Source organism: Heptranchias perlo, chromosome 36 (genome assembly GCF_035084215.1).
Source record: "Heptranchias perlo isolate sHepPer1 chromosome 36, sHepPer1.hap1, whole genome shotgun sequence".
Lineage (NCBI taxonomy): Eukaryota > Metazoa > Chordata > Chondrichthyes > Hexanchiformes > Hexanchidae > Heptranchias > Heptranchias perlo.
In genome coordinates this window covers 9,142,709-9,169,113 of record NC_090360.1, presented here as the reverse complement: position 1 = coordinate 9,169,113, position 26,405 = coordinate 9,142,709, and the positions used below count along the sequence as shown (strand labels likewise).

At 43.3% G+C, this 26,405-nt stretch overlaps 1 protein-coding gene across 9 annotated transcripts in view; it reads left to right on the top strand.

The window, feature by feature from the left end:
* Positions 1-1,555: 1,555 nt before the first annotated feature.
* zmiz1a (zinc finger, MIZ-type containing 1a) overlaps positions 1,556-26,405 on the top strand; it is a 375,723-nt gene continuing 350,873 nt past the window's right edge. For 6 of the 9 annotated variants that reach the window (XM_067972512.1, XM_067972510.1, XM_067972507.1 and 3 more), the window contains exon 1: positions 1,559-1,718. The gene's annotated coding sequence lies outside the window, so the exon portion shown is untranslated. Of the gene's footprint in view, positions 1,723-26,405 lie in introns of all 9 variants that reach the window. The other 3 variants (XM_067972517.1, XM_067972508.1, XM_067972504.1) reach the window with 3 other exon arrangements.

Below are 26,405 nucleotides of genomic sequence, written 5' to 3'. Positions count from 1 at the left end.
ATTAAACAAGGGCTAAGGCATTATATGAATGGGAAACTTACCCACACAAAACTGATCTCCCGTGGCATTGCTCACGGGTAGCCTTGACGCGCAGTGACATTTAGCTGTTTAACTGGCCTGTCCCTTTAAGACACTGCTCAGGTACTTTGGGTGGGGAAGTGGTCTTAGTAGGTGCAAGCTGAGGTCATCTAGAGACTAATCGTTGCTTGTAAATCCTGGCTCTTGCCCTTACAGAGCAGCTAGATTATCCAGGTTAGAAAAAAACAGCAAGGAATATATATATATATATAAATAAATGTGTCTGCACTTGTCCTTGGCTCCTTTTCTTTGGAGTGCACGATAAGTTTTATTGAGTTCAAAGCCTGTAAGTGCCAATTGTGACAGTTCTATGGGTTATTAAATTTAAAAAGTGCTTTATACACACACACCGAATGGCGTTCAATTTGATCTGCTCTGCAAGAGTGGGGCTTGCTGAGGGCTGTCCTTCAGCCTGTATGGACTGTGGAATTGAGTCCAAATATCAAGTGACAGATACATGCATTATTAAAGAAATATATATGTATATTGCACCCGGCATGAATGGCAAGTCAACAACCCGGCTTGTTTTTTTTTTGCAATTGGGGGGACTTGTAAATAGTTGTCCTTCAGTGGGAAAGGATTGTGGAATGTCGATGCAAGTGAACCTGGATATTGTATGTGACAATTGCATGAGATAGTCACACATCATGAATTGCAATTTTTTTTTAAAAAATGCAGTTGGTTATGTTCGCCCTTCGTAGAATGTGGCTGCAAGTGAGCCCAAAGCCCTGGAAATGAGAGTAACCTTCTTAACGGCGGCAAGCAACAGCAGCAGCTCTGAGCAGTAGCAGTAGCCCATTGCTGGCACCGTCATTGTTCCTTGACGTCACACAGCCAGTCCTGCTCTCAAACATGTCTTTGTTATTCAGACGCTTTCCATCTGAGAAAAGAGCAGCTTGCAAAAGCCGGATCAGACTCACGATGGAGCTGCTCACAGCATCCTAGGTACGGCGATTCCCAGGAATCACAGCACCATAAAACACAAGTAAATAGACGTCCATTCCTTTTATTTATTCTGTGCAATGCATTTGCTTCGAAACCCTAAAAAGAAACTTAAGATACGTTGGAAGATTTTATTGTTTTAAAAAGCCCCAGTGAATATATACCATGCAAAGTCTTTTAAATATGAGTTATGCGTTATAATAGTTTCGTATTCTATGTTGCTGAATTGCATTCCGTCGTAATTTTCCTATGTGCAATACATTTTCGCAGCCTTGATTATCAATCACGTTTTAATTCCCGATCACCGGTGCCCCAAAGAAAAAGGTACAGACTCCTGAGCACTCTCGCTCTCCAAATTGATTGTGTAACCCTGGCTGATGACTAAAAGGGAGAGAGAGAGAAAAAAAACCCAGCATCGCCCGTACTGACTCCTCTTCCCCGCGCCTGGCGGTGTGCTGGAGATCTGGGACAGATTTTGTTAGCAGCCACCAAGCATGGCCCTTTGGTAATAGAATAGCCAATGTAATTTGACACTTCAACTTGCTCCGCTGTATGTTAGTTGATTCACTTACTCACGCACTAACATTAAGTCGGTCCTTTCTCTCTCTCCTTTTTTATATATATATACTGGGGACACACGAAGCAGAGAAATACCGAGGCCTCCGCAAGGGATTTCTCATTCCGGGCTGTTTTATTCCGTAAGTAAGTTTCATGTCAATTTCTTGGGATTTCACACCTTTTTTGTCTCTTCTGTTGGCTGAAGGCGCCGTTGCTCGCTGTGAATGGGGCTGCCACTGTCTCTCACTAATGAAACAATGGGGGTCGCAGATAGAGAAACCAGTTAAGGAGACGATCTTTTTTTTCTTCCTTTTTGCAGCCGCTTGATCTGTGGAGATCTGTATAGTTCACGCTGGATTCCTGACTCGTTTTTGTTGGCACAGAAAGGGACAGACAGGAATCGGGTACGAGGTTTTCCTTGGCTAAGTCCCTCCCTTGTACTGGAGAGCTTTGGGGAGTAAAGAGAAAGCGAGAAAAGTGTTTGGTGTGGATTTAGGCCACTTTTTGTGTGTGTGTTGTGTGTGTGTGTCTGAGAGATCTCCGCGAGTAGGGTTTTATCCAGCCAAACAAGTTCGTATCTGAAACGTAAGATGGGTAATTGCGAGTTAAGCTTAGTTTAAAAAATGGTTTAGGGAAGTGAGCGTGCTTTTTTCTCTCTCTCTCTCTCTCTCTCTGCTTGCTGGTGTCTGTGGATAGGAAAGCCAGTTGGGACTAGGGCCTCTTAACAGGGCAGGAGGAAGGAGCACTCCAGTACATCTGTCCAGGAAGCAAGAGCAGGGGAACAGCTAACAGACAGAGAGAGAGAGAGAAAAAAAGGAGGCAAATTGAAACTGGCCAGTTCTGCTTTCTAACCATTGTCAGGATAAAAGGGGAGGGGAGATTCTCCAGATGACTGTTGAAAGGGGGAGATGGAGAGGAAAACCATTATTTTTGCTGTCAATTAGACACCAAAGGAATGTAAAATCTTAAGAATGTGTTAGGATAATAAAAAAAATAGCCTAAGCAGAGAAATGTTATTTAGCACAGTTATGAAACAATGAAAGATGATGTAGGAAATTGGTTTTCTGCACCTGTACTTGCAATTTTGAAATCAATGTATCTTAAATATTTTAATGTTAACTATTTTCTGACAGTTACTAAAATGAGTTTAACTATTAATTTCAATTGATGATTTGATCATACAGGATAACATTTATTGTTTTGAAAACTATAGAGCTTCTTTGATTATTGTCCACTATCATGTTTTTAGTTTATATACACAGATATCTTGTTAGTTAATTTGTGGTGTTCAAACGGTTCAATGAATATTAAGTGTCAGATAAATTGATCTCCATTTACCACTGTAGGCCCGTGAATCTGATGTACTGCCTTTTCAAATCATTGACATGAGAAAGAAGGATTTAACTTGGCAGGTCTAACAAATGCTCCATCAAAGGTTTCCTATGAGACGTTAGAGAGAGGGGGTTGTATGACCTGGGGTATTTTCTGGGCACTGCCTATATGAGCTTGTTTTTGTGAATTGTCCATTAGGGCTCTGAATAGAGATCATTGTGAATCAGACAGACTAGACTGTGAAGTACTCGGCTGAAACAATCGTAAGGGCTCAGAAAACTGGTGGTGAAGGGCATCGTTTGCGGCAGCTATCGTCGTCACTGCCCTGATTTGGGTGCACGAATACTAGTGATGGAAGCACTGCTTTGACCTTACCCTGTTCAAGTCGAGGATGCTGAAACACCACATGTTAAACAAAAGACACAATGCAACTGAAATCTGCAGCAGAGCACGTGCAAGTCTGTGTCTCAGACAGTACTGTACAACACGAGGAAGAACTTGTTTTTATCTGTAATGTCATTAGTGTAAGGATCATGACCACAGTATTATGGGCTGTGCTGTCCCAGGTGATGAATGCCATTACAATGGGGGTTACATCTTTGACAGGAGTGGGAGGGGCCATATCAAGCATTTCTATTCAGAATGCAATACTTAAGTTTTGTTTTAAACAAAAGGTAACTATTGACTCTCTGTGTGATGAGTTTGGCTTACAGATTTTAAAACTGACTTATCTTTTATTGTATTACATGAGTAACTGAAGAATAATGGATGGTTGACATGAGTTACAGATGTGGTCCTGGGTTGGCTTTCGAACCTTCATGTTCATGGAAAGCTGAAACCAATGATATTTCTTGCTGATTATCCAATCACTTTGTATAGTCTATACATAGTAAGTGTCTATTTGTCCTAATTGTTAGAAAATGGAAGATGTTGAGCAAAGGTGCAGTGACTATACAAAGAAGCGTTAGGGGTGAAAAACAATGGACGTACGGCGAGGTTGGTGTGGTGTGTTATGAGGGATGGCTGATCATGATGCCATGGTAGCGATGTGGCATCACAGTGGATGGTCATCATATATTGGTGATGGGTTTTGCTTCAAAATGAATGGAAAGATGATAGAACGTGGAATGGTATTGCATCAATAAATGGGTGGATATTGGTGCAGTAATATCAGGGTGCATGTGTGATTTGTGATGGATACTGGTAAGTGTATGTCCATTCATTAGAATCAATGTTGGAAGAGCAAAATCTGTTTGTGAAAATGCAGGGGACTAACAGATGGTTGCAGGTCAGGTACAGATGTGGATGTGTCCCAAGTTGTTTCGGGGTCAATCTGTGCACAAATGAAGAAATCACGAGCATGCACTTAAGAATCAACCTGATGAAGGACTGACTCATAGATGCCTGTAATTTATCCCCTGACCATCTGTTATGTTGTATAATACACTTTTTATATATTCCAAGGTACTATCTCCTCCCCCCTCCCTGGTTTCCATTGTGAAAATGACCAGTGATGTGCTTGAGTGAGTTGACCGCACAGGTGAAGGACAATGCATGTGTGCTGTCATGGGTTGAAGCCAAGTGTCATCTGATGGGGAAGTAAATCTATACATTCTGACATATAGATTGCAGGAGTAATTATTAGGAGATATGAGGAATAAGCCAGCTTGTGTATATAATTAGATTTCTGGCATGAAACCGAGTTGGAGGAGTACAAAAGATCCTAATTATTTTTGAACAGTAATATTTGAAACATTGTAATTCAAGGCTCCCCCCCCCCCCCCCCCCCCCCCATGTCTCAGTGGGTAGATGGACCATGTAACTTTGAGTTCTAGTAAGTTCTGAAGATTCGCCCTGGTATGTGTTGATCTCCAAGATAACTTTGGGGCTCGACAACTGACATTGTAAAAGAAAGTCAGACTTTTATATAGCGTCTTTCATGATATCCCAAATGGCGTTGCAGGCAATTAAATACTTTTGAAGTCTAGTCACTGTTGTAATATCGGGAAATGCGGCAACCAATTTGCGCACATCAAGGTCCCACAAACAGCAATGTGATAATGACAAGATAATCTGTTTTAGTGATGGTTGAGGGATAATTGTTGGCCAGAATACCGGGGTGGGGGGCACAACTCCCCTGCTCTTGTTTGAAATAATGCCACAGGATTGTTGACGTCAAACCGAGGCCCTGTTCACTGTCTCAGGTGAGCATCTCATCTGAAAGACGGCAACTCCGACAGTGCAGCACGTGCTCAGTACTGAGGTGGAGTGTCAGCCTAGATTTTGGGCTTAAGTCTCTGGAGTGGGACTTGAACCTTCTGACTCAGAGCCGAGAGTGCTACCCACTGAGCCACAGCTGACACCTGTACTTGAGTAGGTGGGGGAACATCATCGAGGGTTCCCGCTTCTGATGCTCAGCTGGGTTCACTGGAAAGGAATATGCTTATACTTTGTGAGGGCAGGTTTGGGTTCAGCCAAAATGGGTTCCTCTCTCTCCTCTTGTCAGTCGAATAGCCTGTCGGCACACTGATCGAGCATGGCCACCTTGACTAGTTACTGGAGGGGTGCTGCCAGATGTGGAACTGTACAGGATAGGATGAGTGAGGGGACAGAAAAAAATAATTGTCACCTTATGGCTCCAACAATATTCTCTAAATCCCCTGATGTGCATTGTAGCTTTTATTTTCACTTATGGGTACTTTCTAGCAGAAGTCGTTGGCTAGGTGTGAAGAGCAGGAAGCTTGGAGGATTTTTTTTTGATCAATGGTCTTGCTGTTGCCCTGGTTGAAATCAGCCACCTCTGTGCAGAATGGGATTTGAATCATGAGACTCTGCTTTCGGTGATCATACTGTCAAAAACCACTTTTAACGACCTTCAATCACACCAAGTAGTCGCAGGTCACAAGATGCACCCGACTGCTATCTCAAACTTGACCGTAGGCAGCTCAACACGATAGGCACAGTGAAGGCTGGGCCTTCAGCATCATTGGAGGTCGGATTGGCCTTTTCAAAGAGGAAGTGTCAACGTTCAACTCAATAATACTCCGATATGTCAACTGACATTTTCTTGAGAATGAAAAGATCTCTCACATTAGCAGTAGCATGGCTCAGTGCCATCCCATGAAGTACGTTCACCCACTGAGCCATTTGTGGGGACTCTCATGAGGCTGTAATATTAATTGAGCAGTAAGTTTTTCCTGTATTGTACTGGGGCAATGAGGCTAAGCCAGCTGGTTTCCTCTGTTACTTGCCACAGTACATGCAAAAATACACCACTGCTAATCTGTGAGATCTTTCCATTTTCATGAAAATGTCAGTTGACACATCTGAGTATTAATAGTTGAAAGTTGACACTTCCTCTTTGAAAATGCCAGTCTGGCCTCCTAACTTGTAAAGGGCCCAGCCTTTACTACACCTATCGTATCGAGCTGTCTGCGGTCACGTTTGAAATAGCAGTCGGCAGTACTTCGTGACTTGGGACTTCTTGGATGTGATTGAATTTCATGAAAAGTGATTTGACAGTATGACCACTGAGAGCATGACATGATGTACACTATTTAGAATCGCTGTACTTGAGAAAGTGTTTGTGATTTCTACACATCTTGAGAGATTAAGATGACGTTTACCTGTAGGATAATCAAGTTCACCACATGGCAATTGCACCTTTGTTACTCCGAAATAGTTTTGTGGCCACCCCTACAATACATAGAGAGCCATGTTTGTGTTTTTTTTTAAACTCTTCCAGTCAAGGTCATAATTGCTAGAAATGTGGAACAGGGAATTGAAATTGATTGGAGGGAGTGAGAGGCCGAGGCAGCTACAGCCAGTCTGCTCCTATAACTGGTCTGCACCCACACTGTCCTTGTATCATGACATCCTGGCTGGAGTGTGAACGTTAAGTGACTCATAGTGGGAAACTTCAAGACGTGCGTAGAAAATCCTGAATAACTGCATTGTATTGCAATTAGTTGGACTTTCCAATGAGATATGGATTGTATGTTTAACACTTGACTTTGCCCAAATCTATTTTGACATGCAGTAAATACACATCCTTCATTACCTGCTTAAATTGGGTTTTCTGAAAGTTTTCATTTCAATACCTTTGGTGTCACGCAGGAGTGTATCCATGCTACCCTTCCTATAAGGTTTCTGGTTGACAAGTTCTTTGGGTTTGGAGATAGAGGAATGCCTAAAAGATAATTCTTTCTTGCATTCGACATAAGTGATTTATTTCTGTCCCCTAACAGACTCGTAACCAACAAAACTGGTCTGTTTGACTGCAAGTGAGACAGATTCATGAACACTGGATTTCAGTCAGTCATTTAGTGGTAAAATGCCACCATTGATGATTGATAAATATCTCTTTGTAAAACAAGCGTATACCTCAGCTAAGGGCCTTTCTGCAGTCCTTGCACAACAAAGGTTCTCTGCTCTTTAAAATGGCGATCACGAGTAGGTGCACCTACCTTGTTCACTTCAATGACCCTCAACCTTTGAAAGTTGAAAGCTTTGCAATGATCTACTTGTCAGTTTCAGGTCAATTTCATAAATTCATATTTAGCTAACCTGTGTGCTTAGCCTTTTTAAAAAAAAAACGACTGCTAGTAAATAGATGACAGGAATATGATTTACATACAGCATCTTTCTGACTGTGCACTGCCCGCAATCAAGCAGAGGACTACATTTATTGCTTAACCGTTCCTAATGAGGTTGATTTACTGAATTGTGTGTCTAGTTATGAAGCCTTTTGAGTGATCCGTGTCCCACGTGCATGTTTGTTTTGAAGTTGAGCACTGCTGCTGCCCAGCGCAGGGATGCTGGTTTTTTACTGTGCTAATTTGCCTGGTTTTTGGGATTCTCCAGTCTTGAGGTCACGGTATTACCTCCTACCCAAGAGACAGCGTGACGAAAGACACTGCCAATCTCATACACAGAGATCATCGTTCCTTCACGATCAAATGATTGTGGCAAAGGCTTTTCCTTTGGTGTTTTCTTTCCAATGGAAAATAAACCCGATAACATGGTTTACATTTAGTGTCGTACAAAGCAGAAATGAACATTTAAAACTGGTGTAACCTGAGGCACCATTGATTCGAGGGGCATGGGTTCAGTTTCTGTTTCTTTTCCAACTGTCTGGTGTGAGCCCATGCATGCCTGTGTTGTTGCCTGCAGAGGACTTCCATCTGTTTGACATTTTCCCATGGGGAGGAGGTAAATCGGAGGGAGAGCTGTCCCCGGGTCACTGTCATGCGTTTCCTAGCGGCCCCTTGAAGAGCAGCATTGGCAGAAGACTAGGAGCTGGTTGTTGCAGCCTTCCCCGATGAGGGACTTATAAAAGGAAGAAAGGGGAGAGAGGGAATCAAGTTATTTCATATCCCTATTGCTTTTTAAAACATTTCCTGCCAATTTTCTCCCCTTCCCCAGATGTCGACTTTTTGCTAGTGTACAGCTTTCATTGTTGCCATTGGATACCTTGCTTGATTGACCACTCTTCATGGATGAGCCTTGACATTGAGTGTCAGGAGGCTTATATGGTTATTGGGGCATCACAACCCAATCCACTCCTCACTTAAAACCCACACAGGCACAGGGTTTGTTTTTTTATTTTTCCGACTTCCTCTTGGAAGTAGCACTCATACTGTTGTCCTGGCTGAGATTAGTTAACTCAACAGGGATTGAACTTGGGACCTCCCTGGCCGTTGCAGCTTAGCTGCTTGCTGGATGAATTATTGGGGAAACAGGGAGCCACTGCAAGAACACACACACACATGTTAATTGTATGATTTGTATCAATTGGGGTTAATTGTATTCAGGTGGTGGGTATCAATAGGGGACTCTCTTGGATCCTTTTTATAGGAGAGCTTAACAAGGGTGTGGGGTGTGCAAGAGGAAACTCTGTGAATAAAGACTTGAAAGCAACTAAAGACCAAGCTCTGGTATTCTTTCCTTCAACACATGGCTATCCAGTTTACACACACACACACTATTTTTATTTTAGTTACAGTTCAGCCTGGACAGAAAATAAATTAATGGCAAGAAAAGATTCTGGAGCAGAGAGAGGCAAGTAATGATGAGAAAGGAATCAAAAGCAGAGAAAGCTGCTTCCAATATGGAGATAAAGGCCTCACCTTAAAATTACTATATTATTCAGGATGGTCCCAGGTTTGATTCTTGATCTGAGTTCTGTTGGGAGATTTCAGCCTGGGCAGTGGTCACGATACTGAAACTGGCCGGAGTGCCCCTGGGTCGGGAAGGGAAAATCGGCTATGGTTGGTATCTGTGATCTACAGGGACCGCTGCTGGGAGCGTATGTGGGTGTCGGGTGAAGGCAGGTTAGAGCTGGGCTATGATCTCCACCATCGTTGAATGGCCTGTTGGCACTGTTAAGGCTCACTCCTTAATACTGGTTACATGGATGTGGTATTGGAGGGTGACCACCCCTAATGGAACTAAATCCCAGAGAGGGAATTGACAGCTATAGAAAAGGGAGAGGAAGAGGTAAAAACAAAATCAAACTGAGGCCTGAAACTATATAAAAAATTTGCTGTACACTGAGTGTATCTGGCAAAAGAGTCACATTTTCAGCACGAGTAAGCAAGAGAAGTAAAGCCAGTGAGTGACTCGTGGTAAATTGTCCTCTGTCCCTGGACATGAAAATCGCAAACTTATTTGCTTCACAAAAGCAATCTGACCTACAGTAGTTAATTTGGGGTTGAGCAGTATCTAGATATAATTAACGTGACAGTGGCTGCCGGTGACCTGCAGCACTAGAATGTTGGACTGCCAAGCACATCAGGCTTAAGCTCAAACTTATCCAGTTGCTGAATTCAGGGCAGTTTGACTGGCTGATGGATGGAGACGAGTGAAGTGGCCCGTTTCCGGTGTGACTGAGAAACTGGCCAGACTGGTCCTGTCCTGCACCGACCATCCAGTTAGTTTGATCAATGGACGGAGATGAAGGAGGAGTGGATGAAGTCCAGTAAAGGGAGGGTTGGGATAAGGGAGCAGGAAGGATATTAAAAATGTCAGGGGGTGGGAGGGGGCTGCTGGTTGTGGAAGAATAAGCACAAATTGCTAGTGTCCAGCTAGAGCAAAGGCATAGGGAAAGCAACACTGCACCAAAGTAGCAAATCCTTCATTTTGTCCAGACTTCACCAACAGTAATGTTTTGGTCGTGCTTTTTTTTAGAAAAAAAAGTTCAACAAAGAAGTTCTTTCACTGCTTGATCCATTTGGTTTGAAAGGGGAAGGTCTTCTCACTGTCCAGTGTTGTGGAAGCGTGCCCTACATGCAGTCTGCCTGTTTGTTTTAATGCAGCTATAGTCCCAGGCTGACAATGGGGCCGCAGGAGTAAAGAGAACTAATTGTTTACAACAGGTGCAGAGCTGATCGTAGTTGCCCACTCAAAGCCGCTGCGCATTCAAGAAGTTGGCTTCAAGACAAGGTTTCCTCTTTTTTTCCCCTTTCCCTGTCAGTTGCAGGTTTATGCATGTTTGATTTGCAACCAGCTTTCTTTTTTTAAAAGTGTGAATTGGATTGCACAGTAGGTGAGGTTTACCTCATGCTGGTTGCTAACCGTTTACAGTCCAGGAAAAACATGGTTACCATGAGAGAAACTACCACTTTCTTTCAAATACTATTCCTTATTTTTTTTATTTTTGGAGATCACAGTTATTATAGGAACTGCTGTAATCACACCTGTGCCCCTTTAAAAACCACTTCAGTGCACGCTTACTCTTGACTGGTATTGTATTGAACACGTGTATGAAGGTTTGAATGAGGAATGGTGGCCTGTCTTGTGCCAGTACAGTCTCTGGAGTGGTGTTGTTCAGAGTGCTGGACCACTGAGCAAATGATAATGATGAACCTTGAATCCAAAGAGAACTTCTTACATTATCATTTTTTTCCCTCGTCTTGTAAAATGTCTCATTTGAATTGTGGCAGTTTCTGTTCATTGCTGTGTTAAATCCTAGGTTTCAATGGGCTTTGTCATCCTCCCCAGCTATTTAAAGTTTTGATTCTGCCTTCCATTGGGGTCCACGTTATAGTGTTGAACCTCCAAACAAGATAGAGAGAAACTATTTCTGCTAGTTGTGGAGTCTAGGACTCGGGGACATAGCCTAAATTTAGAGCCAGGACTTTCAGGAGTGAAGTTAGGAAATACTTCTACATGCAAAGGGTGGTAGAAGTTTAGAACTCTCTTCCGCAGTTGATGCTAGCTCAATTGTTAATTTTAAATCTGAGATTGATAGATTTTTGTTAACCAAAAGTATTAAGTGATATGGGGCTGAGGCGAGTATATGGAGTTAGGTCGCAGATCAGCCATGATCTTATTGAATGGCGGAACAGGCTCGAGGGGGTAAATGGCCTAGTCCAGTTCCAATGTTCCCAAGAAGAACAGAAATCAGTGTTTGGAATTGATGAAATCTATGTCCCCTCCCAAAAATTCAGTGGAGTTGCAAGGAACCCTTGCCCTTTGCCATAGTGCGATTTTCTTTTAATCTGTGATGAGAATCTTGTGTCAGCATGCACTTTCTGTCAATTTTTCCATTTATAAATTTATTAATAATGTGGTCAGGTGAAGTTGCAGCACCACAACTGGCAGGAAGATGTCATTACAGCATGACTGGTTTACATAGGCATTTAACATACAAGTGGACATAGGAATTTACAAAGGCAGTTTCCATTATAAATGAGGACGTTAGAAATTATAATGGAAATATTTAAAAGCAATGAATGACTTTAAAATGGGACCTGAATAACACCTGTGCGTCCAGGTGCCATTCTCCTGCACCCTCTAATCCCACTTCACTCGAAGACTGCTCTTGGTCTTGAGTCCCACTGTGCCAGACTATGGGAGATTGACTAGTAATAAAAAAAAGTCTTGTGCTTAATGCATGTCCATCATATTTCAGCAACACTTCAAAGCATCAAAAGTATTAAGACAACAGAGAGCCAGTCATTTCATATTGTTTTTCTGACCTTGAGAACCCGTCTCTCCTCGAGGTCAACACATTTATTGAAAATCTTGCGTCTGTGTGTATTTTCTGTTGACTTTTCCAATTGTCAAGTTCTATGTCCACAGTTATAATGGAAACTGGTAGTGGAGGGTGCCACCACTGGTGGGAGGGTGTAATTACAGTGTGACAAGTTTATTCAGGCAGTTGATGTGGACATAGGGATTTATAATGGGAATCTAAAATTAACAGAATGTGTGACTTTAAACTAGGGACTGAATTATGTCATGTGCGTCCAGTTCCAATTATTGCCAGATGTCCAACCCTGCTTCTCCTGAAGATTGCACTTGCTCCTGACTCCGTGCGTCTCACTACAGCAGATTGATATGTGGAGATTATTGGGACTGTACCTTGTCAATCAAAGGGGTTCTGGATTGTGAAAATGGCGACATTTAAACAGGAGTGAATGCTCTGATTAGGAAGCAAGAGAAATTTGTAATACATTGTGTAGATGTAATGGTTTAGGGGATTTTTTTTTTACAAGTGGTGTTAGTGCTTTTAGCTATTAAGTTTTATTGGACATTAACCACTCAACATGCTTAAATAAGAATTGTGTTAATTTCTTTTTGATATTATCGAAGTGTCTGCTTATTAGCTGACTGCATAGTAGCTCAGGTGTTGTGCATGCGACAGAAATGATACAAATGGCGATAAGCTTGACAGCTGTGGGCAATAAATGAAGATGGCAACGGTAGGCTCAGTGTTGGATGGAGTGTCATAAATCAAGAGCTGTGCAGTTCCTGTGTATAAATCACATGGCAGCTGCAAACACCAGTCTGCAGGTAAGAACTAAGGGCAAATGTAAAGCTTTTAATGGCTGTACAGAACAAGCACTTTTATTCCCCCTGCTCTCTCTTTCTCCAGCCCCCTCCCCAGTTGGTTGTGGTGCTCACACTCGCTACCACAGTAGCTCCTTGGCGAGTTCAGAAAAGGCTCTCGGTGTTTAAAGCCAGCTGTTTCGCTTTTCACTGAGCTGCTCTTGCGAAGACATTGATGTTCTGTGCTATTTTTGAATGGATATTAGATTATCAGTACTGTACTGTGCACATGTGGGAGGCCTCTGCTGACAAGTGAGATGTGCTATTATGTCCTTGGAGACTCTCTCCTCGTAAACGCTGCAGAAGCCCCAGTGAGTTGGGATCAGCTGAATCAGATTTTTTTTTACTTGAATCGCGACCCGTTTATAATGATGGCTGATTTGGGTCGGCAATAGTGACCCTGCTTCTGTTGAGCACCCCCGTTGTGCATGTGCTTCTGTTGTGTGCACTCCTGCTCCATAGGTTAACTCTGGAATTTTTATTCTTAATGTAAAGCATACTGGTTCCCCCATCAGTTTTCTTCTTGTTTGAAAAATCTCCCCTTCGATTCTCTCCCCAGTTCTCCTGAAGGGCACTGATTTGTATCTAGATACACTTCAGTGGGTTCCACTAGCCCGCCCAATATCTCACCTGAATGACCACTCTATGAGCCTTGGCAGGATGCTCCATCGCAGTCAAGCCCTTTCCAGCAGGAAACACTGAATAGTAGCAAAGAATGAGAACCTACGTTGGCAGTTGGTAGCACTCTCGTCTCTGAGTCAGAAGGTTGTGGGTTCAAGCCCCACTCCGGAGACTTGTGCACATGATCTGGGCAGTGCAATGCTAAGGGAGTGCTGTACTGTTGGAGGCTCTGTCTTTCAGATGAGGCGTTAATCCGAGGCCCCGTCTGCCCTCTCTGGTGGATGTAAAAGAAGAGCTGGTGTCCTGGCCAATATTCATTCCTCAACCAACACATAAAAAACAAAATATTTGTTCCTTTATCTCATTGCTGTTTGTGGGACCTTGCAGTGCACAAATTGGCTCTGCATTTTCCTATGTTACAACAGTACATTATTGGCAGTAAAGTGTTTTAGGACGTCCTGAGGTCTTGAAAGGTGTTATATAAATGCAAGTTCGTTCTTTTCATTATTTGACTGTCATTAACTCAGCATAGACCTGGCACTAAACCTGGAACCACCATGGTCTGTCTGTATGGCACGATATTACACTGGACAATTATTTTACAAACTGAGCCATCATGTCTCGTTTGTTTAACATGCTTCGGATCAGCGCTGAACGATTTTGTTTGTGCTGGTCTAAGCAGCACATTCTAAATGAGGACTATCTTACCTTCCAGCACTTTTTTAATGATATAACACAATTCCTTAATTGTGGAACCGGAGTCAGAGCTTTGTTTACCTCATGAAGACATTGACTCTAATCGTAGTGGAGTACCAGCATGTGGAGACTTCGAATGATGGAACGCTGGACCAGCCTTCCACACTGCTGAATTCCCAGTTGTTGGGTGCTTTTCTCCGGGACCAGAGGAAAAATCGAAGGGCATCGCACTCGCCTCCTAGCAACCAGTTTCAGAGCGCCATTTGCAAAGGCCTGGAAGCCGGTCAGCTGCCAGCCTATCATCTCAGCTGCTGTTGGTGGGTGAACTGGGGAGCATCGTGTGAGAAGTGTGGGGAGGAAAATGTGAGAGGAAACTGATTCATTGATTAGATATTAGGGTTACGAATGGTTGGAGGGCTATTGTGGTTGTTGATAGATGATTCTATTAAATAGGCTCACTTTAATTTATAAGGTACCTCATAATCTACATTGGAAGAAGTTTCCTTTTGGTTGACTGATGTACACCACTCTCTTTAATGGCAATATAAGCCATTAATTTACTTTCCATCTAAATGAACTGCCTCTGTCCAAATGGGGCTTTTGCAAGCAGACTATTAACTTGCCAAGTGTAGTCCTCTGCTTCGGAAAATAGTCACCAGGGATCGTTATATTTTAATGTTGTACAGACTCCATCAGAAGTTTGCCATGTTAACAACTGTCCGGATTAACAATCAGTGCAAGCGTTAAGCGCTGGGCTTTACTGCATTTGTTTTATGGTGGCTCTCCTGGTGTAGTATCACTGGAAAAGATATTAAATATGGTCCCAGAACCACTTTGAGATACATTTCCTTTTCCTGAGCTACTGTTGAACTGAAGTTCAAACAGTTGCATACGAATCAGAAATGAAGCAAGATTATTTTCTTCTCCCTGTTTGCCGAAGAATCCTTAACTCTTAATCTTTTACGCCTTCTAGTAACAGGAATTTTGTCTTCATTTGATGGCACAGCATGTTGAAGACCCAGTGTAGAGAAGGTTAATTTATCCCCCTGATTACCTGATCTCAGCCATGCAGTAAGGGTGCAGACAGAGGTACCGATTTATTCAGTGCTCTGAATGACACTGCAGGAAGTAGCCCAATTGCAGTAGTGTTCCACTGCAACCCGTAGGGATATTGTAGTGTTGATGGATGGTTCTATTGAACAGGGTCACTTTAATTAATTTATAAGGTACCTCATGATCTACAATGAAAGAATATTCGGCAGCAGTTTTCCTCTGGTTCTTTGTGATGAGGATCCTGATCCGTTTTGTTGCAGCCAGGAAAATGTTAGGAGTCTGAGTCCTGATCCAAAACAATGAGCCAGATCACACCCATTTCAACATTGGGAGCTCTCTATTTAGGCTAAATTAGAAATGAGGGAGGCCCATTTCAAATAATTGCAACTTGACCGGTCTGCTAGTCTATCGATAGTTGTCTTTTACAAATATGACACTTACTGTGTTAAGTATATAATGTACCTTTTTTCTAATGTATTAAAAATAGTATATTTAGTGAATACAGATGTCATACTCCAGACATTGTTTTGCCTCTGTAATAAAGCGCAATCTTAAAGAGCTGTTTGCTTCTGATCTGCAGCCTGAAAATGACTAGCACATTCCAATGTTCAAAGTTCCCTGACTAAAGAGCAATCAAACTGAATGGCCTGAGCCTCTGTTTACTTAGCAGTTAGACTTTGTGGTCCATAAAGGAACAAAGTTCCACCTCAGCAGAATAATACATTGTGCATTACATAAAATAACATTCCTGTCTTTTCAAACCGTGTATCATCCAACTTACCGTGAGCTATGGGAGATCTGCTAATATGTATCTGTCGCTAGCTTATTAAAATCTTACATCTTTTCGGGCTTCCTGTCCAAGGAACCTTATTTCCTGTAGTTGAAAGTTGTCCTGAAATTACACCCTTCTACCAGTAGTAGCACTGTAGTGCCTTATTTTTGATCATCCCAGCTCCTCAACCTGCACTGTAGAGAAATTCCTATTCTCCAACTAGCTCTACGTTTCTGCTTCACAAATTGCTATTTCTTTTTAAATAATATGCAGGACAGAATGACTTCAAAGTGGAGACTGGATATGTACTTCCTGTCTGCACCACTTGACTTCCTGTTGTCATACTTTTGTCACACATTTTGTCAAAGTTTTCTCATTATTAATTCCTGTGCCTACATTTATAATGGGATTTGCCTGTGCAAATTTGTATCTTTATTAAAAAAAATCTCATGTCTGTGTCCCTTGGTCCAGTTGCCCCCTGCCCTCTAACCCCGTGTCACCTGAAGACTACTCGGTCTTGACGTCATGGGAAATTGATTTACCGTCCGTACAGAAGTCCACGATGTAGTGAGTGGCTGTGAAATAAAAGCCAAACATTTCCCACTGTTCTTATTGACCTTGATAACCTGGCGCCTCCCCAAGAGCAGGAACCAGGGATTTACAAGGAGCTGCCAATTCATGTAAGCTTCCTTTTAACAATTAACCTCTTATTGACTTGACGATTTGTTTATTTAGACGACCTTTCCAGAGGGATCACCTGAGCAGTGGCCTTAAAGGGATATACCAAGTTAAATGGAACCTCCCAAATGTGGTTCAGACCCTAAAACAACACCATGGGAGATATACTTGTACTTTATAAAAGCAGATGGCTCACCAGTTTATTAGCTGTCCCGGCTGATAAATTTTCTTATTCAGTGGCCCATTATTAATCTTTTTTCAATTCAGCAGCCCTGATCTCGTATTTCCAGGTTTTTGTGCCGGTTTCTATATAAATTTGGCACTACCTGGTAGAAACTGCCTCCAGCAAAAGTTTACTGTCGTCCTATTACTGAGTCATGACTTTAAGTGTGAGACATCAGCTAAAATACTGACATGATAACTAATAGCTTGGAAGTATTTGTAATATGTTGTGTCTTGCAAACAGTTTTTTAAAATTTGTGTTTGGCAAGGTGAGGGATGTTGGGGAATGGAATGCTTTCCATTTCAGGCATCCATTGTCAGCATCGAGCCCTGTCAGACCAAGTACAGCACAGCTAAATACAGAATACAACTTCCTCCACTTTGCCTCAACAATGTGCTTAGCCCCAATCTCCATCGAGCACCCCCTACCGCACCGGTATCTCACTGTCCTGCCGAGCTTCCTACATAACAACAGTGACTACACTTCACAAGTACCTCATTGGCTGTGAAGTGCTTTGAGACTTCTCACACCCACCAGGCCTATCTGAGTCGCCTTGCCAATAAGGGAGAGTTTTGAGTTTCGGACCTATAAGAACATAAGAAATAGGAGCAGGAGTAGGCCAATCGGCCCCTCGAGCCTGCTCCGCCATTCAATAAGATCATGGCTGATCTGATCCTAACCTCAAATCTAAATTCATGTCCAATTTCCTGCCCGCTCCCCGTAACCCCTAATTCCCTTTACTTCTAGGAAACTGTCTATTTCTGTTTTAAATTTATTTCATGATGTAGCTTCCACAGCTTCCTGGGGCAGCAAATTCCACAGACCTACTACCCTCTGAGTGAAGAAGTTTCTCCTCATCTCAGTTTTGAAAGCGCAGCCCCTTATTCTAAGATTATGCCCCCTAGTTCTAGTTTCATTCATCCTTGGGAACATCCTTACTGCATCCACCCGATCAAGCCCCTTCACAATCTTCTATGTTTCAATAAGATCGCCTCTCATTCTTCTGAACTCCAATGAGTAGAGTCCCAATCTACTCAACCTCTCCTCATATGTCCGCCCCCTCATCCCCGGGATTAACCGAGTGAACCTTCTTTGTACTGCCTCGAGAGCAAGGAACTCATTTCACGTAGGACTCTCACAGCAGAAAAAGTTTTATCCCACTGGTCTGGGTTTCCCGGACATCCTTACGATTTTGATGCAAGGGCGTCTTTTAAATTTTTTTTTGTAGATCTCCCGCCCGATAGGCCAGCCAGACTGATAGGCTGGCTGTCAGTCGGACTGGAGATGGGCCAGGGAGCGGATGCCAGCAGGTAAGTCTTCGATGGGGGGGGCGTTGGGATTGGGGGTCATGGCGGGGTCACCAAGGGGTCGGAGATCATGGGGGGGAATCGGACATGCAGGGGTCGGTCGATCGCGTGTGTGGGATCGCGGCGGGTAGGCTTGTTGGGCCTTGGGGGAAGCACTCCTGCTCCTCCTGGCCCACGAGCATTGCAACAAAGGCACTTACCTGCTGATCCGGGCCATCTCTCCTCTTACGTGACGTGAAGCAGAAAGCCCAGGAATTCCGGCCTCCGGGAGTTAAAAATAAAAAAGCTGTCAAAATGGAGGCCCGCAGCCTCCTGTAAAAGTTTCCACTGACCGACCCGCCTCCTGAGAGCCGGTTGGAGACCCGCCTCCGTTAAAACCAATTGGGGTCGGGTTTTACTTTTTCACAATTTTTACCTTCCCAACCCACCCGTTCATGGGGTTAAAATTTCCCCCCTGATCTCCAGTACAATCCACATGAATTTAGTGTTGAATTGGAGCTGGAGTAAATCAACCTCCAGGGGATTGCTTTCCCACTGGCAGAAATTCTGATGCTTGGCCGTGGAGTTGAAGCTGAATTGGACCTCCACTGAATCTACCTGCCTGCGTACCCTCCCCAGACGTTATTACCCTGTTTATACTGAAGCTTGCAGTCCAGAGCCCGGCTGGCTCTTTTGTGAATATCTGTATGTTCAGTGGTGTGCAGGTACACTGTGTAAAACCAGATCACAGGTGTTATGTCGAGTTGCGGGGAGTTCTCGGTGGCTGTATCAACTCACCCTGGTGTGGAACCTTGGCTGCTGCTGAGTCGAAGTCTCTGCTGTGCCTCCAAATGCAATAGGCCCATCTAGGGATGGACTTGGAGCAAGCAGAGCTTGTTTATGATGGACGATGGAAATCAGTCCAGTTTGCAAACATGGCAGAATAAAATATGTGAACTTTTTTTTCATTCATTCTTGGGATGTGGTGATAGACTCTTAAGTGGCCTAGCAAACCGATCATTCTGGTGTGGGACTGCAATCACATGTAGGCCAGACCGGGTAAGGACGGCAAGTTTCCCTCCCTAAAAGACGTTAGTGAAGCAGGTTTTTATGACAATCTGACCACTTTTTATTTCCAAATTCAAAGTTGTGAAACTGCCAGAGTGGGATTTGAACTCGTGTTCTCTAGATTACCAGTCCAGTAACAAAACCATTATGCTAGCGTGCCCCTCAGGAGTCTCTGATGAGGTAATGTCGCCATGTCAGTGGCCCCTATTTTCTGAAGACCAGGAGATCAAAGGCCGCCATCTGTGTTGCACCAGCTTAGTTGAGTCTATAACCAGATGTGCTTGTGAACTAACTTTTTATTGTGCAAATGGGGACAATTTAATGGGAATTGGCCTCCATATTCTGGGGTACCCGTGCATTCCAAACCATTGCCTACTTTCATCTGATCGATTTCATTGCCAGGCATGAACAATTGGGTCTCCCTCTTGATGACTAATATGGTAATTTCTTTGCTTCCTCCACCTCCCCCCTTCTCCCAACCTGAGGTTGGCAGAGGCTGGGTTTGACAGTTACATTTAATATGCTGTGATTGTGAGCTTGTTACATTAGTGGGGAGCACAGGTCCCATTGTGCGCTTTCAGCTAAGCGTGGGTCATGTGATTAGTAATTTTATTTATGTGGCTTTGCTTTCAATCTGTTACTGTAAATCTGTTTTACTTGTCACTTTGTAAATCATTACACAGGATTAAAGCAGTTACTGGCATTCAGAACTCAGGTGGTTTGTTTTTTCTGTCTTGTGTGTCATGCTTTATTCCTTCCTTTTCCTGCTGTCTGTCTCTCAAAGCCAGAAATAGAGATATTGAGTTTCATGTTTGCTTTTTTCTCTTGTTCCTGTTAATATGCAGTAAACAGTAATTAGTAGAAAATGGATACCATTGAAACCACTATTACATGCTGTCAAAACTCATCGTTATTTTTCTTATTTAAAAAAAACCCTTGTGCAGGATGAAGGTTGCTTTACAAAGGCAAACTGTAGTCGTGAAACCCCAGAAGCACGTTGATTAAATTGTTCTGTATTGCTCTCTCCTGCACGAGAGCTCGACCATGCAGTGACTGGAGGAATGCTCTGCCATGGAACAGTCCCACGCAACTGATGGGTGGTCTGTCTTACATCAGTAAAAATGTGGTCTGCCTCAACATTGATGCTCCCCTGTTAGCTGCTCTCCCAAGTGAAGTGCCGTATTCTCCCTCTACTTCTCGACATCTCAAAGCACTTCACAGCCAACGTAGTACTTTTTAAGTGTGGTTGCTGCTGTTTTGTAGGCAAACGTGGCAGCCAGTTTGCACGCAGCAAGGTCCCACAAACAGAAATGAGATGGAATGACCAGTTCACCTGTTCTTGGCGTTGCTGGAGATAAATGTTGGCCAAGACACTGGGAAAACTCCCCATGCTCTTCTTCGAATAGAGCTATAGGATCTTTTATGTTCACCTGTACAGGCAGGTGGGGCCTTGGTTTAACATCTTATCCAAAAGGCAGCATCTTTGACAATGCAGCACTCCCTCCGTACTGCACTGAAGTGTCGGCTGAGATTACCTGCTGGAGTAGGACTTGAACCAACAACCTTCTGACTCTGAGGCAACAGTGCTATTAATGTACCTAAAGTATTCCCATATTGCTTTTAATTTTGCTTTTTTCCCCCTCTGCTCCTCTTCTGAAGGCGCTCACTACTTGCTACTCCACAGTTCCATAGGTGTCGCATTGCCCTCCAGCATGTCACCCTGTGTGACCCGAGATGGTGAGTGTTGGCCGGTTATTTGACTGTGCGGGGCATCACAGCTATTTTCTACCCTGTCATCACCTGACAGCGATCAGGAACAAATAAAGACTGGCCAATGTATTTTTTTTCTTTTCCCTTCCCTAACCCAGGGATACTGAGCCCAACTGTAGCATTCCTAGCATTGCCCTGAATGAGATCAGCCAGTTCAACACAGGTTGGGCGTGAACCTTGACACCTTCCTTGGCCGAATAGCTCAACTACTCGCTGCATGAACTCACTGAGCCCGGCAATGGGAACTCCCGTTCCCCTCCCCATTATACATTACATTCGGACCAGGCTGCCTCCTGCCCTCTCCTTCCGTGTCCTACACTGTTGAGGAACTCCGTGGGAGATCCACTAGTTTATTTCTTTTTAAGTTCCATTACTTTGTTAATCCTTTGCCTTGCTGCTGCCCTCGGGAACTGTGGCTTCTCTGGTTCCCAGTTCATTTCCTTATTAGATTTGGCACCCAGCAAAAACTGCGCAAACCTCCTGCTTCACTAATGATGTATGCAAAGCAGTAATATAAATGTGAAACGACAGTGTAATGTGAAGGTAGATGATGCAACCATTCATTTTTTTTTCAACAAAAGGGCACATCTAATAAACCTTAAGGTCCTTTCTCAACATTTTGGCCACTGAAAATAAAACTGCATTGTGCGAATAGCATAGATGCATTTAAGGGGCAGCTCGGTAAGTACATGAGGGAGAAAAGAATAGAAGGTTAGGCTGATAGGATGGGAGGAGGCTCGTGTGGAGCATAAACACCGGCACAGACCAGTTAAGCCGAATGGCCTGTTTCTGTGCTGTAAATACTATGTCATTCTTCAGTGGTGATGGGAAAATGCATGAGTTTAAGACTTAAATTTTATATAATTCAAACCTTGCACCCTCCAGTTGCTACTGAAATTACAAGATGGCCACCTAGGTTATTTTTGACCGGAGATTTTGATTAAGCCCAGTTACTCAATCATCACTACCTCTGTTCATGACATTCAGTGTCCCCTTTGGTTAGATTAATTTCAGGTAACTTGTTGACGTGTTTTCCCTGTGTAATTGGTATTTAAGGTGAGACAATGAAATGACAAAAGTGTTTTTGATACTTTCCACATAGGAGAGTGAAATATCAGCTTGGCTCAGCGATGGTGCTCTTGTCTTTGAGTCAGGAGGTTCTGGGTTCATGCCCTAGTCCAGGACTTGAGGGTACAATCTTGGCTTCAATACTGTATTGTCAGATGTGCTGTGTTTTGGATAATATGTTAAGCAAGGCCCCCATCTGCCTGTGCAGGCGGACATAAAAGATCCCATGGCACGATCCAAAGACTATTAGCGGAATTCCTCTGGTGTCCTGGTCAACACGAGTCCCTCAACCATCACCTCCAAAGACAGATTAACTAGTCACTTTATTTAATTGTTGTTTGTGGGACCTTGTGTACAAATTGGCTGCCATGTTTGCCTACAAAACAACAGTGGCTACACTGTTAATAGTAATTTGTAGTATATGAAGCACTTTGGGATGTCCGAAGGACATGAAATGTGTGAGATAAATGGAAGGCCTTCCTCTCTTAAAGGCTCTCTATTGTCTCAAATTCCTGTTCTCCGATTTGAAAATGAAGCAGTGTGCCAAGATCCAATAGTTTACGTTATGATGTCACTTGGTTAGACCACACTTGGAGTACTGTGCACAGTTCTGGCCTTCATATTATAAAAACAATATAGAGGCACTGAGTCATAGAGTCATAGAGTTATACAGCACGGATAGAGGCCCTTCGGCCCATCGTGTCCGCGCCGGCCATCAGCCCTGTCTACTCTAATCCCATATTCCAGCATTTGGTCCATAGCCTTGTATGCTATGGCATTTCAAGTGCTCATCCAAATGCTTCTTGAATGATGTGAGGGTTCCTGCCTCCACAACCCTTTCAGACAGTGAGTTCCAGACTCCAACCACCCTCTGGGTGAAAAAGTTCTTTCTCAAATCCCCTCTAAACCTCCCGCCTTTTACCTTGAATCTATGTCCCCTTGTTATAGAACCCTCAACGAAGGGAAAAAGCTCCTTAGTATCCATCCTATCTGTGCCCCTCATAATTTTGTACACCTCAATCATGTCCCCCCTCAGCCTCCTCTGCTCCAAGGAAAACAAACCCAATCTTCCCAGTCTCTCTTCATAGCTGAAGCGCTCCAGCCCTGGTAACATCCTGGTGAATCTCCTCTGCACCCTCTCCAAAGCGATCACATCCTTCCTGTAGTGTGGCGACCAGAACTGCACACAGTACTCCAGCTGTGGCCTAACCTAACCACTGGAGAAGATGCAAAAAAGATTTACAAGGGTGATAAAAGAACTGAGAGGTTATACCTATCAGGAAAGATTTAACAGGCTGGGGCTCTTTTCTCTAGAAAAGAGAAGACTGAAAGAGGCCTTTAAAATTATCGAAGTGTTTGATAAGGTAGATTTAGAGAAGATTTTTCCACTTGTGGGAGAACCAAAACTAGAGGGTCATAAATATAAGATAGTCATTAATAAATCAAATAGGGAATTTAGGAGAAACTTCTTTCCCCAGAGAATGGTTAGAATGTGGAACTTGCCACCACATGGAGTATTTGAGGCAAATAGCATAGATGCATTTAAAGGAAAGCTACACAAACACATGCGGGAGAAAGGAATAGAAGGATATATTGACAGCGTTAGATGGAGGAGGCTGGAGTGAAGCATAGGCCAGTTGGGCCGAATGGTGCATTTCTGTGCTGTACATTGTATGTAATGTTCTATTCATTGCAAAATAAGTGCTCCCCACCTCACCCTTAAGAAAGTCCATGATGAAGTGAGTACATTATCAATTTAATGCCAGTGGTATTTGAATGGGCTGTCCCAAGAACTTGGCTTTCCTGAAAAATATCCTCATACATTGTTGATGACTCTCCAATCCATCACCTTCCAGGACAAGCTGGGATCGAATTTCAAAGCACAAGGCACCAGGAATGAAGTTGTAATTTCTGCTGAAATCTGCTTTCGGTGAAACTTTTTTAAAAATATATGAACAGTTTTCATATTTTTATCTGATTCTGGGAGCCCTGTGTGCCCAGCCAGCGACTGGTGTTTATGCCTTAAGATCGGGACAGACTTGTAGACCAAGTTAAAATTGGATGCAGAAGTCCTCCCAGAGTCTATCGATACCAGAAGGGACAACATAAACACTGGAGTCCCGATTTGAACCTAACCCGCCCAGCGTGAATGGGGTGCATTCGGGTCAGACACTTGATTTTCTCGCCAGATGGGTTAGTGTTAAAATCAGGGTTTGGGAGTCAGTTCGTGGATGCCTGGCTCGTGGAATCTGACTTATCCATAGACTGATCCTCGAGCTCCTCGTGTTGCAGCTTGTGGGAAGAGGGCTCAGGAAACTGAAATTTTGCCATGACAAAAAAGAAAGCCCTTTAGCTCGAGTGAGATTCCGCCACAGCTTCATGTACAGTTGTGGAGAAATGGTTAATAGGAATTAAAAGGCATTTTTAAACCTCCTTCTCCCACCCCGCAACTCTTTCAAGGAAAAAATCCTGACCATCAGTTTTGTGTTGGTTGTAAAGACCTGATATTTCAGTGTTTGTGGGATGAAGGTGACCCTGATCTGCTATGAATCTGGCATGGTTTATTTTCCTCATGTATTCTGCTTAAGTTGCATTGAATTTTATAAAAGGTCATTACATTAAATAAATTTTGGCTAATTGAAAATCCCTTTTGGGCATTTCTGTGTTTGGCAGACTTCTTAAGTTCTGCCCACTGATGCCTGTTATATCCCATTGTATGGTCCCAAGAGCCAGCTATGGCTACTGGGTACAAATGTTGAAAATTAGCTCACGGGAGGTCCAAACAACTCTGGGAACTCTGTGAATGAAGTATCAAAATGCAGTCTCTGAATTCGAAGTGAAGGCTCAGAAATTCCAGCCTATCTAGCAGGACTTTTTTTCATCCACTGGACCTTTGAGAATATTTCACTCTCTCTCTTTTTCTAACCAATGGGATCTCAGCGCTATAGTTTGTTCTTGTGAATGTGTTCAGTTGACTGAAATCAGTCATCCTTGTGTGATGGAAGGCGAGGGGAAGTTCACTATTATAGACATTGAAATTCTTTTGTATTAAAACTTAATTCTCAAAATGTCTTAAATCTTTAAATGTTGGTTTTATGCCATACGAGTGTTTAATAGAAATGCTGTTCATTGACATACACTTGTTTTCTTTGGTGTGTTCTAAATTATGTTCCCCAGAATTAGAGAGTTGCTTTTTGGACTAGCTTTGTGGTCAGCTACACGTACAGGATACAACTAGCGATGAAAAAATAAACCAGGAATTGAAAACTTGATCTTCTAATGGATGGTCTCCCATCCTCCATAAACTTGAGCCCATTCAAAACTCTGCTGCCTGTATCCTAAGTTGCACCAAGTCCCGTTCACCCATCACCCCTGTGCTCGCTGACCTACATCGGCTCCCGGTCCACCACACCTCAAATTTAAAATTCTCATCCCTGTGTTCAAATCCCTCCATGGCCTCGCCCCTCCCTATCTCTGTAACCTCCTCCAGCCCTACGAGAACTCTGCATTCTTCCAATTCTGACCTCTTGTTCAACTTCGATTTCCTTCGTCTCACCATTGGCGGCCGTGCCTTCAGCTATCTAGGCCCTACGCTCTGGAGTTCCCTCCCTAAACCTCTCCGCCTCTCTCTCCTCCTTTAAGAAGCTCCTTAAAACCTACCTCTTTGACCACACCTGTTCTAATGTCTCCTTCTTTGGCTTGGTGTCAAGTTTTGTTTGATTACGCTCCTGTGAAGCACCTTGGGACGTTTTATTGCATTAAAGGTGCGATGTAACTGCAAGTTGTTATGAGGGAATTTTTGTTTCTCTACTGGTGTAAGGTAGGTTGAGCTTTGAATTATCCAAGCTAAGGCCTGCAAGCCGTTTGCGGCCTACAAGCCTTGCCGACCCAGGCCATGAAGCCCCAGCAGGTCATTTTATTTGTGCTTAAATTTATTAAACTGCTGGTGTCTCCTGGTTGGATCTCGTGCCCCTGGAGGTTTGAGAAGAGCTGTCCTCAGTCCTACTTCCTTATTGATGAATAAGGACTGAATCTGAACACCAGCATCTGTTACTACTGGCAGGTCTGTGCTGATTAATGGGAGAACTCTTAAACATCTGTGTGGCCCTCAGGGCCTCATGGTATGTACCTAGATGGCCCACCAAAACATAAGAACAAAAGAAATAGGAGCAGGAGTAGGTCAAACGGCCCCTCGAGCCTGCTCCGCCATTCAATAAGATCATGGCTGATCTTCTACCTCAACTCCATTTTCCTGCCCTGTCCCCATATCCCTTGACTCCCTTAGTGTCCAAAAATCTATCTCAGTCTTGAATATACTCAATGGCTGAGCATCCACCGTCCGCTAGGGTAGAGAATTCCAAAGATTCGCAACCCTCTGAGTGAAGATATTTTTCCTCATCTCAGTCCTAAATGGCCAACCCCTTAC